Source organism: Protopterus annectens, chromosome 1.part0, assembly GCF_019279795.1.
Source record: "Protopterus annectens isolate FY-2018-M chromosome 1.part0, PAN1.0, whole genome shotgun sequence".
Classification (NCBI taxonomy): Eukaryota; Metazoa; Chordata; order Ceratodontiformes; family Protopteridae; genus Protopterus; species Protopterus annectens.
This window is the reverse complement of record NC_056725.1, coordinates 1,436,484,481-1,436,502,341: the sequence shown is the minus strand read 5'-3', so window position 1 is coordinate 1,436,502,341 and position 17,861 is coordinate 1,436,484,481. Positions and strand designations below refer to the sequence as shown.

At 38.3% G+C, this 17,861-nt stretch overlaps 1 protein-coding gene across 1 annotated transcript in view; it reads left to right on the top strand.

Annotated features, from left to right (window-relative positions):
* Nucleotides 1-17,861, top strand: part of LOC122798550 (b(0,+)-type amino acid transporter 1-like) — a 605,707-nt gene that overhangs the window by 212,037 nt on the left and 375,809 nt on the right. The gene's annotated exons all lie outside the window — the stretch shown is intronic.

Genomic DNA, 17,861 nt, shown 5'->3' with positions numbered 1-17,861 from the left:
ACATCTGTCTCCCTTGGGCTTCAGGCATCTGGCAAAAGCTCTTGTCTCCCCCATAGTGCCCTTTTTAGGCAGTGCCATGAGGTCTAAACTACCAACATGAAAATTGCATCAAAACACAAATTAAAGGTCATGCTGTTAAACGCCAGGAGTCTAATCATTAAACTGCACTCATTGCAAGCATTCATAACCCTGGAATATGCTGACATTTGTACAGTCACAGAAACCTGGTTCAAAGCTGCAAAAAGCACCCCAGCCATACCAGGTTACTCATCCTATCATACATTCAGATCCCAAACCATGTACAGCAAAGCAAAAAGCAGTAGAATTTCAATATATATTAAAGACCTACACACCTCCAGGCTGGTCAAACAGTATGATGCACAGGAGACACTCCAGGTGCAGTTAACTATTGTCAAGACTCCTATTCAAATCATAGCTAGCTATAGGCCACCAACTTTGACTCAAGATGTCCACTGCACCTATCTGGACTGCTTCAGATCTGTCAAGACTCAACCCGTTACCCTGATCTTGGGCAACTTTAACTATCCAACCATAGGTTGAAAGAACTACTCATACCATAACACAAATGCTCAGAGATTCCTTGATTTTATCAATGCAGATGCCTTGGACCAGCTGGTCAGCACCCCCACATGAGGTGATAATATCTTGGACTTGGTATTAACCAACATAAATAACCACTGCAGCATCCCTATGGTGTCATCCCCCTGGTAAGAGCCAACCACAAAGTGGTCACTTTCGAAGTCACATCTCTCATGACCCCCCCCCCCCAGCTAGGGTCAAACAAAAAACTTCTCCAAAGCTGATTACAACCTCCTGAGGGAAGGTATAAACAGCTTCATAGCCTCCTCCCACTCCACAGGAACTGGCACAAATGTCCAAACCTACACCAAAGTCCTATACGAGCATTTATATAGCTGCATGGAATCAGGAATACTCAAAAGGACAAAATCCTCCTCCTCAAGGAAGAGTAATCCTGTCTGGTGGACATCTGCAATAAATAAACTCTATAATAAAAGGAAAACATTGCTGTTTGGGACCAAGAAGGAACAACTGCCTAATTGGAAGCAATCTATCCTTAGCCTGAACAAGCAAATAAGAGCACTAGTGAAATTCTCCAAAGCAAACTTTGAGTCAAAACTGGCCACATCTACTAAAGACAATCATAAAGCCTTCTTCACATATGCCCACAATCTCAAAGGAAGCACCCAGATCTGCTCAGAACTGGTGGTCAAGGATGTTGCCCTTCTTAAGTGCATTAAGAAGTCATTGAAGCTTGGGTGTTTATTTAAGAATTTTCTTGTATACAAATACATCAGGATGGATGGCAGGAACATTAAACTTAAATGAACTGTCTAACTAACTGACTGACTACATACTTGCATGCTCACACTCTGGCTGCTCACTCAAAATGGCAGTCTTGCTTGCATGTGCTCAGTACTTATGTGCATGTGCTGACTCACTGGAAAGCTTCTTAAAGGTATATCGCACACACTAATCTACATCCTCCCTCTTTACTGAGCTGTATCATATAAGCAATGACATTTCAATAGGCATGCAATTATACAGACACTAATAAAGAAAAACAACAGTCATGTCCAGGTTGCCGTGCATCTAGAAGTGGGTTTCGAGATGCAACCTGATCTCATGATATAATAGTTAGGACTGGGTTTAGCAACAGGGACAGTCACTGGGGAATGTTCTGCTTGAGGAGTCTCTGGGATTTTCTCAGGAACGGGGACTGCTGATGGAATGTCCTCTGTAACAGGAACATTGGACAAGTCACTCTGAGAATTAGAGTCTCTGTCACAGGCAAGATGCTGTAACACTAGTTCGGACACTGGTAACAAATGCTTCTGATTTCATCTGAATTCCATTCCTTGTGATTTCACAATGTACAACATTGGCTCTTGATGCAAATGTTTCATAAATCCGATGCAATCAAAACCTCATGATGTCTGCATCCTCGCTATCTCCCCTTTTTTGTAAAGAACAGAGTGGTTTGCTGGTTTTATCATAGTAAGACTTCTGGGACAAACACTTTTTTTAACAGTTGGGCCAGTTGGGCTTTTACTGCTTTGTTGTCCTTAGCACTTGGAATCTTGACATAAGTCTCTGGGCTGAACTAAGATGTAAGCTGTGCATCATTGTAAGAAATATCTTTGTGTGGACTACCATGGATAGAAAAATGTCACTTCAACTTACTAATGACAGTACTGGAAGTTAGGTTGGGAAGTAGGTCCATCTCGAACCAATTTGAATAAGAGTCTACTAACACCAAATGTTGACCATTCCACTCCAAGATATCTGTGGCTACTGTCGATCAAGGTAGTTAAGGAATCTGGCTTAACTGATGTGGTTCTTTCTGTTGATACGGCTTTGTACTATAAAATACTGAGCAAGATGAAAGTACTTTCTCAATATCTCTTGACATAGAAGGCCAAAATACTAGAACTCTCACCCCTCTTTTGGCAGAATCAGTTCCTGGGTAGCCATGATGCAAAATCTTAATGCACTCCTGTTGCAAGGTTTTTGGAACGATCACTTTAGGACCTTTCATGATGATACCATTGACTGACAAAATCTCATCACTGTATGGAAAATAAGATTGGTCTGAAGGCCATTCTTGATTGATAAAGAGGTTTAGCTTATGGAGAACTGCATCTGAAATTGTGTGAGTTCAGAGCTCATCAAGAAGTGTGGAAGAAAAATTTTTCATGTCCATGACCTCAAATCAAATTGCTCATTGTTATGTTGTTCTGTGGTCTTTCTGGGCAATCTGGATAAAGTATCAGCAAGATAAAAAAGTTTGTCTTTGGGGTAAACAAGATTGAAATTGTACTTTTGCAATTTGAGCATCACACATTGCAGTCTAACTAGAGCTGTATGCATAGGCTTTCTCAAAATAGTGACAAGAGGTTGGTGATCAGTTTCGATCTGGATAGGTCGACCATAAATATAATCATGCTTTGAACATGCAAACATAATTGCCAAAAGCTCTTTCTCAAGCTGGGCATACTGCATCTTGGCCTGGGTAAGAGTTCTCAATGCAACTGGTTTTACCTCATGAAGAATGACTGCACCAAGACCAAACTTAGAAGCATCACAGGAAAGAGTAACTGGTTTGTGAACATCATAGTAGGTGAGAGTTCATGGTTTGGAAATTTTCTGCTTCAGGGCATCAAATACTCTGGTACTGTTCTTACCATAACCAAATTACATCTTTGTGTGTCAGCTCTCTGAGCAGTGCTGAAAGTTGGCTTAAATCAGGAATGAACTTGTCTAGATAGTTGACCATAGCAAGAAAACATAGTAGGGCTTAAACATTATCTGGCGCTGGAATCTCGAGAATTACTGTTTGCTTGGAAAGATCTCGTCATAAGCCTGAACTGGTAAACAAGTGACCAACATAAGTAACTTCTTGTAGCCTGAATTTGCACTTCTGAGGATTCAGCTTAAGATTCACTTCATGTGATCTTTCCAGGACTTTCTTGAGGTTTCTGGCATGTTCGGCTTGACCATTGTCTCCTACTAGAATATCATCTACTATAATAGCACATGGATAGCCTGAAAAAATTTGCTCCATTGCACGCTGAAAGACTCACTGGCAAAATTTATTCCAAATGGCATTATCAGAAATCTGTATCTTCCAAATGGTGTATTGAATGTGGTTAATAATGAAGATTTTCGGTCAAGCAAAATTATCAAAAAGAACTCTTTGCATCTAAAACAGAAAAACCGGTGGCATTTGGCATGAGGGCAAAAGCCTCTTTGACTGTGCACATTGGATGATGAGACCTTTTTAATGCTTTGTTCAGATCTCTTGGATCAATACATATTCTGATATCATCTGAGCTTTTCTTATGCGCTAACACAATGGAGGATACCCATTCAGTAGATTCTTCTACTGGACAAATTATTCCTAGCTGCACCATTTTGTCTAGCTCAGCTTTGACTCTGCTCTGCATAGCTACTGGAACTTTCCGTGCTGGTCTGATAACTGGGCTGACCTCTGGGTCTAACTTTATACAATACACAACTTGTAACTTGCCTAGTTTGTCTGCAAAAATATCAGCATACTCAGAAAAAAGTAGTTTGGGTGAAATTTGAGCTGCTGTCATGCAGGCTTATGGATCTAGGGCTACTGAACGAATGATCAATAGTCCGAATCCACAATCACCGAACACACTTTAACGAAAGCGCTTTCACCGAAAAAGCGCTTTAGTTAAATGGTGGTTTTAATAGTTTGTATAAAATCCAGTCTTTGAATTTTCAAACTTGTTTGGTTTCTGAAGAAGTCCTGCATTTAAGTGGGACGAAAAACGTATTTTTATTTTGAGCGTTTAAATAAGTATTAAATAAGTATTAAAAACCAGTGTTTCTGCAAGTCCAGCCATGTTTGTTTCTTTATCGTTTTTTTAAAGTTTAAAGTGGTTTGGAGATTACTTTTACGTTTTTGCCGGCTGTGCCCCCCACACCCCCTTACTTAAATATTCTCACTCCGAGGTCGCACTACAGTGGGGAAAAGGGAATTTTCCCTTATCCCCACTGTAGTGCGAACTCCACAACAGGCATACTTACGCAAAAGTGTTTTCGGTGAAAAGCACTTTCGCGCAAGTATGCCCGGCCGAATCTCTTTCGGTTATGTTGTCTTTTGGTGATCCATACAGATCCCAGGCTTATATGGTGAACTTCTTTATTAAGTGAAAGCAGTGCCATTTTCAAATTGTCTCTGAGGCCTAATAATGACTGCATGTGTCTCTTGACTACGAAAAATTGCAAGTCATAGCTGTTCTCAACAGAGTAACATGAAAGCGCTAGTAAGCCTTTGGTTTGAATCTCTTCACCACTATAAGCAACAAGCTTTGCACACTTTGTCAAATCAAGTTGTTCTGCAACTTTTACTTTAGTAAACATTTCTGCTGACATAACATTGCACTTTGAGTTCTACAGGACTCTCATTAATCCAAACAGTACAAAAGAGCTCATTCTTTGCCCACAAATCTATTGCATTAACTGTTTCACCAAGCACAGACACACCATCAACATAAAAGTAGGGTCTCAGCTTTCTAATTGATTGACTTGCCTCTTGGAATACCCTCTTTTAATAAAAGTGTGCCTTATTTGATTTACAAAACCTTTTGAAATGATTCCAATTATTGCAAGAATGATACTGCTGACCAAAAGCTAAGCACTTTTCTCTTTTGGTTTTGTGATTTCCACCACAGTTACAACAGTTGACTATGAAGCTGGGTGGAGGCACATGTTTTGACTTTGCTGACCCACCCTTATGCTTCACTAAGCATGCTCTGTAATTTGATGGAAAGGCTCGGGGTTTCCCAGGGACTGTTACAGGACCTGCACTAGCTGCCATGTGCTTAAGCCTGTTTCTTTTAACCACTTGCTGCATACTACCAATATGAGCTTTGTCACTGTGCCTTCCACAGCTATTCTCATTTGTAAGCATAATTGTGTGCTTTTCTGTAAGCTTGTATATTTGACAAATCTCAATGGCCTTATTCAATATTAAAGCACTGTCTCGAAGCAAAATCTTTTTCAATGTGTCATTATTAATACCACACACAAACCTGTATTTTATCAGCTCATCTCTGAAATCACCAAATCTGTATGTTTTAACCTTGTTTCTCAACTCAGTTATATATGCTGCAAAAGTTTCACCAGGCCTTTGATCCCTTGTGCAAAATAAGTGCCCTTCCATTGTAACATTTATTTGGAGGTTACACATTTCTCTATAAATTTGCATTTTAAGCACTCTGGGTCTTCCCTTGTTTCAGCTTGTACCACTATATGGTGGTCTTCCCCATCCTCTGCAGACACAGCAGGTGCATACATAAATGAACATTCTCCTTCAATGGCCTCTGAACCAGCTAAGTTAAGCAGAATAAATGCCTTTGTATGTGCATCTGTCAGAAAAAGCAGCCTGTATGAAAATATTGTATTCCTGCTCAAACACGCTCCATTTTCTGCAATATTGTTATCAAACATAAGCGGCACGGGGTCTGCAAAATCCTTCTGCCATGCCCACAGATTATAGTAAAACACAACGGCCCTTGTTATTATGTACAAACATTCACACACACAACAGGTACTTGTAATAATAATCAAATGCAGTACTGCGGTGGAGGTGCTGCGGTAGCGTTGTCGCCTCACAGTAAAGACATTGTTCTGTTTGATTCTCAGCTAAAGCGTCTTCTGTGTGGAGACATGTGTGAATGGGCATACCTTCGTTGAAGGTTGTGCATCAGTGCTGGCAACTCGGCACGTAAAAATCTACTGCCAATCATTAGCGGACCGGAGTTCTGCTGTGGCGACCCCTAACCGAAAAAGCCGAAAGACACAACAACAACAACAACAACAATAAACTCTTCAAAATACTGTACTCTGTGAAATATGCCTTGAAATAACTGTACTTTGTGAAAAATTATTTGAAATTACTTTATTTTGTGAAATAATTGCACTGTAATACTGCACACACTTGCAAACACTTTGCACAATTTGGATATTTTGAATAGCTTTAGTTAATATGAAAAAATAGTACATAGCAAAAAAATAGTAATTTTTCCCTGTTTTGCACATTTTATGTGATTCAGATATTGTTTAAACATTTTCATAATTATTTTGAATATTTTTATCAATATGTCACAGTTTTTGACATTTTGTTTAATAAGAAATTTGTTTTGAGCATTCTGAGTGCTTTGTTTTATATTTATAGTGAAAGAAATCATTTAAGCAAGTTTTAATACCTGGAATTTGTTTCTGACATGTTTTGCAAGTCGTTTGAGCATTTGGGATGATCCTCTCCTGTATATTCCTCCAAATTTCACTAGTTGCCTCATGGCTGCAACTCTGGACCCCATTCTGGCACCATGTCGCTCTTCTTAAGTGCATTAAGAAAAAGTTGAGACTTCAATATTCATTGAAGTAGATTATTGTATACAAATACATCAGGATGGATGGCAAGAACATTAAACTTAAACAAACTATCTAATTGACTGACTACATACTTGCATGCTCACACTCTGACTGCTCACTCAAAATGATAGTCTAGCTTGCACATGCTCAGTACTTATATGTATGTGCTGACTCACTGGAAAGCTTCTTAAAGGTATATCATACACACTGATCTACAAAGGACACTACATACACAAACGCCGTAGGTATACCCAACCTGCTGACAGATAGGTTCAGTGAAAACTTAACCCCTCTGCCCCCCCATCAGTAAATCAGGATATCCCCAGCACCTGCCCCCCCCTTATGTCTAAGGAGCAAGTCATCACTGCCCTCTCAAAAGAAAAAAATACAGCCTCCATGGGACCCGATAACATCCCAGGCTGCATCCTACATGAACACAAGCTGCACCATTAGGCACATTATTCAGCCAAAGCCTAAGTGGAGGCTGAATAGGGTGGCTTCATCCCAGCCAAGTGGAGGACAACAACTGTCATCCCTTTGCACAAAGGTGGAGCATCCACTGTGCCAGGAAATTATAGACCCATCAGCCTAACTATCCTGATCTGCAAGGCCATGGTATGGATTATCATGTACCTCATTAACAAGAACATTGGCAAACTCCAAACACTCAGTCCCACACAGTTTGGTATCATGAAGGGGAGATCATGCCTGTTAAACTTGGTCGACTTCTTTGAGACAGTCACCAAAGCCATGGATGAGGGGGAAGATGGTGCACACCACCTACCTTGACCTGGCCAAAGCCTTCGATACTATTCCCCACTCAGGTATAATAGATAAACTCTCTCAACTAGGCATCAATCCATATGTTACCAGATGGGTAGCAAACTGGCTCAATAATAGAACCCACCTAGTCAAGTTGGGGAAACCACCTCAAGCAGTAAATCTATAACAAGTGGAGTACCCCAGAGATCAGTCTTGGGGCCTGTGTTGTTTGGGATATACTTTTCTGAGGTGCAGGCCAAAACCTGTGAGCTATGGATGGTCATGTTTGTAGATGACTGCAAGCTGGGCACTGTTGTCAATTCCCCTAGTGATGTGAAAATCTTCCAAGAGAGTCTCACCCAAACAAATTACTGATGCAAGAAACATGGCCTCAAACTGAATGCCAAAAAATGCATCATCATCCCCTTTGGGGAGAGTGATATCCTCACAAATAATCACACTAATAGCAAGGTCCTAAGCACACCCTCACTAGTGAGGGACTTGGGCACCCAGGTTGATAGCAGCCTGACTTTTGACTACCATATTGCCTCCGTTGTATGGAAGGCTTTCTACATGGCACCTCATTAGGAAGGGTATCTCATCCAGGGACAAGGAGGTCATAACATCCCTGTATTCTTCCCGTGTAAGACCCATTATTGAGTACAATGTCCCTTTCAGCATGTACCTCACAAAGTACATACAGCAGTTGAAGAGACCACAGAGGTTCCTCACCAGGAGAACCTGGGGCCTCAAATATATACCCTACACAGATAGGCTAAAAGCCCTGTCCTTCTATTCAGTCTCATACAGACTCCTCAGAAGTGAACTCTGTCTGGCATACAAAGCAATCTCAGACCCTGTCTTGATGGGACTGCTGCATATCTGCAAGTCAAGCTCCACTCAAGTAACACACACACACGACCTCAACCTAGTCTGTGACATCAACAGGACTTGTTAACAGGATAGATTTGTGTCCAAGAGACTCCCCCTTCTGTGTAATAGACTCCCTCTCCACATCAAGCAGAGTACCTCATTATCCCTTTTTAAGCACAACCTGGATAACTGGATGGGGAATAGAAAATACACCCCTGGGATTCTACCTGTGTCCCTACTGGACAGGGGCACCAGGTTCTGACTTGTCGGAACATGAGCTAAATTCTTGGCTAGGCTTGTAAAAGCCTCAGGACCAATAGCTTAGTAACTTCCTATGATCCTATGATAGAATGAAATAGTCTATGTAAAGTACCTTAACAGACTTTAGGAAACATTGAGTAATATAAAAACAATAAAACAAAAACGTAATGGGATGTAGACGAAGCAAGCATATGACAAGAACTTCCCATAGACTCAAAATCAGTTCCAACGAAAATTTATTCCAAACAGATATCCACAGATAAGCGCTTTCGCTATATAAGCTTCCTCAGATCTAAACAGATGGATTAACATAAACTGAGGTATATATTCACTTTTTGAGTCATTAAGATATTGTTGAAATCTTTTATGTAGTATTTCAGTCCCTCGGTCTTCACCTCGTGGGGTATAATCAAGCTCTATATCAGCCATCATCAACAATAAATCTTGCTCCTGTTAGCAGCAGTAAAACAAGTAATGAGTTTGTAAAATACCACACCCACTGCTAGGTCAGGTAAACGCTACTATCCCAAATGACAAAATGAATAATAAAACAAAAACGTAATGGGATGTAGACGAAGCAAGTATATGACAAGAACTTCCCATAGACTCAAAATCAGTTCCAACGAAAATTTATTCCAAACAGATATCCACAGATAAGCGCTTTCGCTATATAAGCTTCCTCATATCTAAACAGATGGATTAACATAAACTGAGGTATATATTCACAATCCCAATCAATTAATTAATCAAATCTTAAAGAAACAAACCAGATTTTATCTAAAAAAACTTTTAAAATTTATTAAATATATATTAAAATGCATAAAAAACATAAAAGTACGTGAAATCTATGTAAATGTAAAGACATATAAAAAAGAAAAAATATATATAAAAAGAAAAAATATATATGCATGTATGAACATATATATATGAATAACTATCTAACATTCCTGTGCTGTCTCAATTTCGGTTTTATAGAAGCTCTTTCATTGAGCCCTAACCCTCTGTCAGCTCTTAAAAGGATGATCCATTCACTTTCTTTTCCCTCTGTGTATGTCCTAATGTCACCACCTCTCCTGTTCGGAATAACAATTTCCAAAACCTTAAATAAAAAATGGTGAGTATTTCCACATAGGGTTATATGTTTTGCTAATGCATTATGAGGTGAACCTTTTTGTTTTATTATTCATTTTGTCATTTGGGATAGTAGCATTTACCTGACCTAGCAGCGGGTGTGGTATTTTACAAACTCATTACTTGTTTTACTGCTGCTAACAGGAGCAAGATTTATTGATGATGGCTGATATAGAGCTTGATTATACCCCACGAGGTGAACACCGAGGGACTGAAATACTACATAACAGATTTCAACAATATCTTAATGACTCAAAAAGTGTATCTTGGCGCTTTGAAAGTATAGTGCATTCTGATGACACCAACAATGCGACGGACGATTTGGAAAGGTTACATCGGTTGTTCGAGGAGATGGAGAAGGATTTTCAGAAATTAAAACGCCTTTAGACACAGCGCATACATTTTCAGTTTTGCCTTGACAAAAAAATCATTCCTCAAGGGCTTTGTGTCTTCAATATGCCGAGTCAAGGTCGAGACTATCCGGATCTATTGGCGAAATGGCAGCAACTGAACATTGAGGTAAGCCGCAAATATTTACAGCTCCTCATTGATTTCTTTAAACCTGAGGAAGCTGCCTTGACTGCCAATATTAGAAAAATACAACAACTGATTTGTAAAGACTATCCCGACAATATTATATAGCCACTATTTGAGAACTTTCTTGATGGTATTTCTGCATTTGAGCGTAAGCTCTTTCAGCAAAAAAGACACAAGGCTATCAGGGAGATCAATGACTTTAAATTGGGCCACGTCTCCATGTGGCCCAGGAACAATCATAACAATATTCATATGAATGCAGAGAATGCTAACAGGGTACAAGATACTAACAATGAAGTGGAACATTCTTCTAACGTACGACAAGAGAATAAGAACAAAAAACAGGATAAGACTTTAATATCTTTAAATGCTGATGCCAATAATATGAATGTAGCCATGAGTAATAATACTGTGTCTGTTGATTCAAATCAGCCTGTAAAGAATCAAATTTCAGCTCTATTTAACAATCAACATGCAGTTAGCTAGTGTAGCCATTGTTGATGACAATTCCAGTCAGCCAGTATGTTCTAATACTGACTCGACTGATGTAATTCATATAGTGCACCTCAGTATGCACTCTGGAATGAATTCATATCCTAAAGTACATGTAATTAGGGATCAACCTATCCCATCCAAACAAGTATCTGATATTGTTGTTAGACCCAAAACATTGAAAGGTCATATAGAAAATCAGACACCTTGAACCCTGATATTCCTTTTCCTCTACCCGTCCGCATGGAAAAAGGTCCACGCAGGACAAAATCCATGAGCTGGGGCAGACAGAAAAGGAAGTTTTCAGGGGAACTATTACCACATCAAACTCTAAAGAAGATGTGGACCAACAAACATTAGTACATAATATATCTAGTGTTACACTATCCTCTGATGATGTAAAGCTGTTAAATAAAGGGCTTAATTTTATTCCCAAGAGCAGAAGTAGATTGGTTGATATTAACATGGACTTGAAATTATTTTGTAGAAATGTCATGTTAAAACTTCTGTATAAGAACACAAGTGGAGAGTCCAATAATACTAGACACCTTTCTTTTAGAAATCTGAGTGAATATGTACCTATACATCATCCTCTTTTAGAGGCTTTCTTAAAAATGACTGAAGACGAGTTATATAAATATTATGATAACCGCAATATCAATGATAGATCTAGGAAAAGAGATAATCTTACCTGGAAAGAAAGACAGTGTCTCAAGAAACTACAGGATGATTCTACAATTGTGATTACGCCTGCCGACAAGGGAGGCCGCATTGTAGTGATGGATACATTGCACTACCATACCTCCATGGAACATATGTTGAGTGATAGTTTTTATGAAGCTATCAACATGGATATTGTTTATGATATTATCAGATATGTCAGTGATACTCTATTAGATATCTTTAAGAGTAAGTTGATAGACAAGGAGCTTTATGATTATCTGAACATTAAGACACGGCTCATTCCCATTATTAATGGGTTACCTAAAATACACAAAAATACCAGTGATCCACCCATGAGACCTATAGTTTCGGGCCGTGGATGGGTAACTGAACATTTATCTGTTTATATAGAGGTATATCTTAAGCAGGCTTTAAATGGTAATTCTTTTGTCTTAAGAGATTCCAAACAATTTCTAATAGAGTTATATGAGAGTATTGAACAGAATGTTACCACACCTAATCTCTTGTTTGTCACTTTTGATGTACAGTCATTATTCACAGTTATCCCTAATGGATTAGGATTAAGGTATGTTTCAGAATACTTGAAAGAACATAGTGACTACACCAATGTCATGATAGATCTGATAGTGCATTTTTTAGAGCTGGTTTTGGAGAATAACTTATTCGTGTTTAATGATACCATCTACAGACAGCTAGATGGCGTAGCGATGGGCACACCATGTGCCAATAGCTACGCCAATATGTTCCTGGCTTACTGGGAAGAACATGTGTTGTTCTGTGAAACTTTATTTAGAGAACATGTTATTTTCTATCGACGTTTTGTCGATGATCTTTTCATCCTTTGGAAAGGAACTGAAGTAGAACTTCAATCTATGTTTTCAATTATGAATAACTTAACTAACTGTCTACAATTTACTATGCATTTTTCAGCAGACAAGATTGAATTTCTAGATCTTTTTATTGAAAAGTTACCTAATGGTTTGATAAATACGGGTGTTTATCGAAAAACTTGTTATTGCAATTCATTACTTATGAGGTCGAGTATGCACCCACCATTTGTCTTTAAGAACATCATGAAGGGCCAGGCGATTAGAGCCTCTAGGCTAAATCCCATGGATAGTGGTTTTGTAGCTGAATTAGATGACCTGAGAGAGAGATTAACACACAGAGGGTATAAGATGGATGAGGTCAATTTACACATAGAGGATGCTAAAAAACTGTGTACTACAGCAGCAACACCATATTTTGGACCCATCAGTTCCAATGATTTTAACAAAGAAAAAAGGTTTGAAAGTTATGTTAAGTTTTCGACCCTGTTTGTCTCTGACCACTTTGAAATTAAGGAGATCATTGCTAAGCATTGGGACATCTTACAAGTAGATGAAGATTTAAGGCAGATAGTTGGGAATGAACCTCATTTCCTGTATAGGAATAAGAATAATTTAAAAAGGATACTTTGTTATCCAAAATTGGAGAGGAATTCTATGACCTATGGCTACACTAAACCATGTGGCCGTTGCAATTTTTGCTCATACATGGATACTAGCACCAGCTTTTTTCATCCTAATTTACAGACTGTTTTTAATACCAGTGTTGATGCTGACTGCAAGACTCCCAATGTTGTTTATTTAGTTGTGTGTCAGTCCTGTTCGTCCTTCTACGTGGGTAAGACAAATCGCCCACTTAGAGATAGGGTTAGAGAACATATATATCACATCAAAAAAGGTTCACCTCATAATGCATTAGCAAAACATATAACCCTATGTGGAAATACTCACCATTTTTTATTTAAGGTTTTGGAAATTGTTATTCCAAACAGGAGAGGTGGTGACATTAGGACATACACAGAGGGAAAAGAAAGTGAATGGATCATCCTTTTAAGAGCTGGCAGAGGGTTAGGGCTCAATGAAAGAGCTTCCATAAAACCGAAATTGAGACAGCGCAGGAATGTTAGATAGTTATTCATATATATATATATATGTTCATACATGCATATATATATTTTTCTTTTTCTTTTTATATATATTTTTTTCTTTTTTATATGTCTTTACATTTACATAGAATTCATGTACTTTTATGGTTTTTATGCATTTTAATATATAATTAATAATTTTTTAAAGTTTTTTTAGATAAAATCTGGTTTGTTTCTTTAAGATTTGATTAATTAATTGATTGGGATTGTGCATATATACCTCAGTTTATGTTAATCCATCTGTTTAGATCTGAGGAAGCTTATATAGTGAAAGCACTTATCTGTGGATATCTGTTTGGAATAAATTTTCGTTGGAACTGATTTTGAGTCTATGGGAAGTTCTTGTCATATACTTGCTTCGTCTACATCCCATTACGTTTTTGTTTTGTTATTCATTTTGTCATTTGGGATAGTAGCGTTTACCTGACCTAGCAGCGGGGTGTGGTATTTTACAAACTCAATATAAAAACAATGACACATTTTCATTAATTTGCAAGGAGGGATGTTAAATACTGAAGTAAATCTTTTTTAATTGCACTTCTTCAGGACATTCAGTACATGCATACTTAGGTACACTGCCTCACTAGAATGTATTGTGCAAAACAAATAAAAATGTGACTATTCCTTATATGATGCCTTACAACAAATCTGAGCAGGAGTCAGTGAGCACTCAGTTATGACTTTTGCAAACAATAATATGAGTATCAGTTCTAAAATAAAAAAATATTATTTAAAGATGGGAAGGATTGTCTGATGAAAAGCGACAGCAGACCAGGCACGACATAGAATAGCCCACAAACTGCATGCATTAATTATGCTCTATGTGTTTTTTTCATAAAAAAAGGAAACACTAACCTTAATGTCCTGGTCCATAGTTGTGGACAAGATGCTGCCTGTTTACCTAGCATTTGCCTGCTGCATGGAGTCCCTTACTACTGCTGCTGGCTGGTCATCATTAGTAATAGTAGGACTGGAGCAGTGATCTGCAATGACACATGGGTCACTTCATCACCAGACCTGCACACGATCATGTTGTGCAGATCAGATGACCCTCGTACTCTTTGACTTGTGGATGTGTAGCAGCTCCATCTGGGCTGGATTTGTGAGTGCCTTGTAGGTCAGCCATAATAGTCAGTAGGAGACAGAGTAAAGGGATAGAGCTTTTCATCTATCTGCATATGACATGTTGTTTGCATCCTGTATTTTCTTTGTGAGGAACCTCTGAGGTCGCTCCAGCTGCTATAAGTGCCTAGATAAGTACATGCCAGATGTCAGTAAGTACACCAGTCTCCAACAAGCAAACCCACATTAATGTGATTCTGGAAACACAAAGACACTGGAACACAGATGTGATGTAATTCCTTTCATTGAATCAACATAGGTTTTTCAATTACTTGAGCTTTTGAGCTGGCTTGACCAATTCATCAGGAGTCATTAAGTTACTAATGTTAGAAGTAGTGCTAAATATACACTTGTGCCTAGAAAGGGAAGTACATAATGTACTTGAAAAATGCTAGTGTGGAAAAAAATGTGCAACTTGGATTACACCTCAGAGACAGACAGTTTGTGTGTGTGTGTGTGTGTGTGTGTGTGTGTGTGTGTGTGTGTGTGTGTGTGTGTGTGTGTGTGTGTGTGTGTGACAGAGAGAGAGGCCTCATGCTAGCTCAAAAGCTTGAGTAATTGCAAAGCCTTTGTTAGTCCAATAAAAGGTATTACATCCTGTCTGTGTTCCAGTGCTTTGTGTTTTCTATTAATGGACAAACTCAGTATTTCTTTAATTTTTTTCTTTCATAATGTGATTCTAGGGATGGTACAAGACCTATTACAGTTCATGTTTCATTTACCACATATAATTGTACTTTTAAGAAAGCTAATTAAGCAAAATACAGTCTGTAACTGATTAGAAAAGCAAATTAAAAGCTTCGATCTACTAAAAAACAGTAACTTGATGCTTTACGTGGTTAAATGCTACAAATGACTAGGAGGAGAATTCCCACAAGAAGACAGGCCTACTGCCTATTCATTTACAGTGTTAGCAGAGGAAGAAGCCAGTGACAGGCGGACTGCAAAACATATTCTGGTCATAGTTCTTGGCCATCAGAAGTTTCACACATGAAAGTGAAAACAGATCAGAAGCATTTGTGTAACATATTTAGAAAATCATTGCCTAAAGCACTTGCAAGATTGCAAAGAAAGTGTTATCGTTCAAAAATACAGTGTCGAATGCAGTGTCAACCAGGAATGCCAATGCACATTGCTCACGCGTTAAGTAGATCTTATCAGTTTGAGTACATGGAAGATTTGTTGGAAGAAGATGTGAAAGTCTTATGGATCATGCCATAAATCACAGTGACACCTGAGAATCTGTAGGAACTGAAGGCAACTACCAGACAACATATATAAGTACAATTGTTAAGAGAAACCATGACGTCAGGATGGCCAAACAATTCAAAGCAGTTACAAGTAATGACCAGGGCATGTTACACTTACAGAGGGGAATTGTCTCTGTTCAAGGCCTACTATTTAAATGTAAAAAAAGTCATAATTCCATTGCATCTGATAAACCAAATGCTTTTTAAGATTACTATCTGCCGCTCGCTTGTTATGACAGTGGACTGGATGTATTTTGAAATGTATGTAAATGTTTGCAGACACCCATTGGAGGGTGATGTTTTGTATCACTGGATTGTGAGGGGGAGCAATGTTGAGTATATAACTGTGTTTGTCTGCACCACACTGCAATATGCTGTTGTGTATTACAGCTGTAAGGCTTTCGTTTTTAACTTTCAATGCATTATATTTATTTTTTTCATTTCTTGCATTTGTTTACCGGGAAAGTCCACTCGGCCTAAAAGAGCCCATTTTCAGTGGAGGTTCAGGAAGAAAAGCTCCAACAAAAACATAGATACATAAAATGTTAAACATTAATCAGTACAAAAGTACAAAACATAGTGATTACAGTAATATATACAGAATATATACATAAAAGCAGGAATTTTGTTGGTTGCCTGATGAATTCAATCAGAGAGGTATAAACAGAGATATATTACTCAGCATTATTGTACCAGTATCAACAAGTGATAAAAAATAATAATTATGGAGAAAATATCATCAGTCGGTGGTAGCAAAAAGCAGTTTAGTTATCATATAAGGAGAAGGAGGAGGTTAGGTTATATTGCAGGTATATAGCCAGGAAGAGTTGAGATGATTTTTCAGTATTTGTTTGAAGGTGGTACTGCCTTCTTTGACAAGCTGATGTTGTTGCTCAGGTATGTTAACCTGAGCACAGCATCAGCGTTGCAGGGCAGCACACAGTATGTAGTCCGTTTTTAAGTGCACTTGACTTGATTTCCATCCTCATAAAGCCCTGTCATTAATATACAGTATAACATATGATTAGCAGGTGTTTGAATCACTATTTGCTGTAGTGTATGTGGTTACTTCACTGCACATGGGTACCTCTCTGAATTATGCTGAACGCGGGTACATATTTATACTGTGTAGCACCCCGGCATAAATATGTACAATGTTTATACATAGGATTGATCATATCTATAATGGCAGCACAGATGAAATAAATGGAATAAAACTGTCCACTTTGTTGCATGCATAGAAACCAAACCAGAAAGAAGAATTGATGCCTCATAAAATTACAGCATTAGCCTGGCCAAAGACAGTTGTTGCAGCATAAAAATCAGAACTTTCTGCTAGGTGCTATTATTCTAAATACCCAGGGGTTGTTCAATCAAAAGCTGTGACAGCCATAACAATAATGCCAGATAATGTCCCACGGTGTACCTATCAAAAGTTCAAAGGTTTTCAAGCACTGATGACTTTCAACACCTCACGTAATATCCAAGGTGTGGAACACATGACATACAGTGCAAAGACTAATCTGAAGAAATTGTAGTGCATCATTTCCACTGCTTAATCATCTAGCAGTGCATTGTTAGGCTACAGAAATGCACCACTGCAAGCTGTAAGTTTATATTATTTATAATTACTGATGGGAAGAAGGCTGAGATCTAAGCTATTGACATCTTTCATTTTGTTTGTACCACGGAGAAGAGCATAAGCTCTGGAACTTCTCAAAAAGAGACAGCTTAAATAGAATTTGCACTATGACAGAAATGACAGAAACTTGTATAAAACAAGGAAAAAATAGAGTGAAATTAGATTCAAATTTTGATCAGAAATC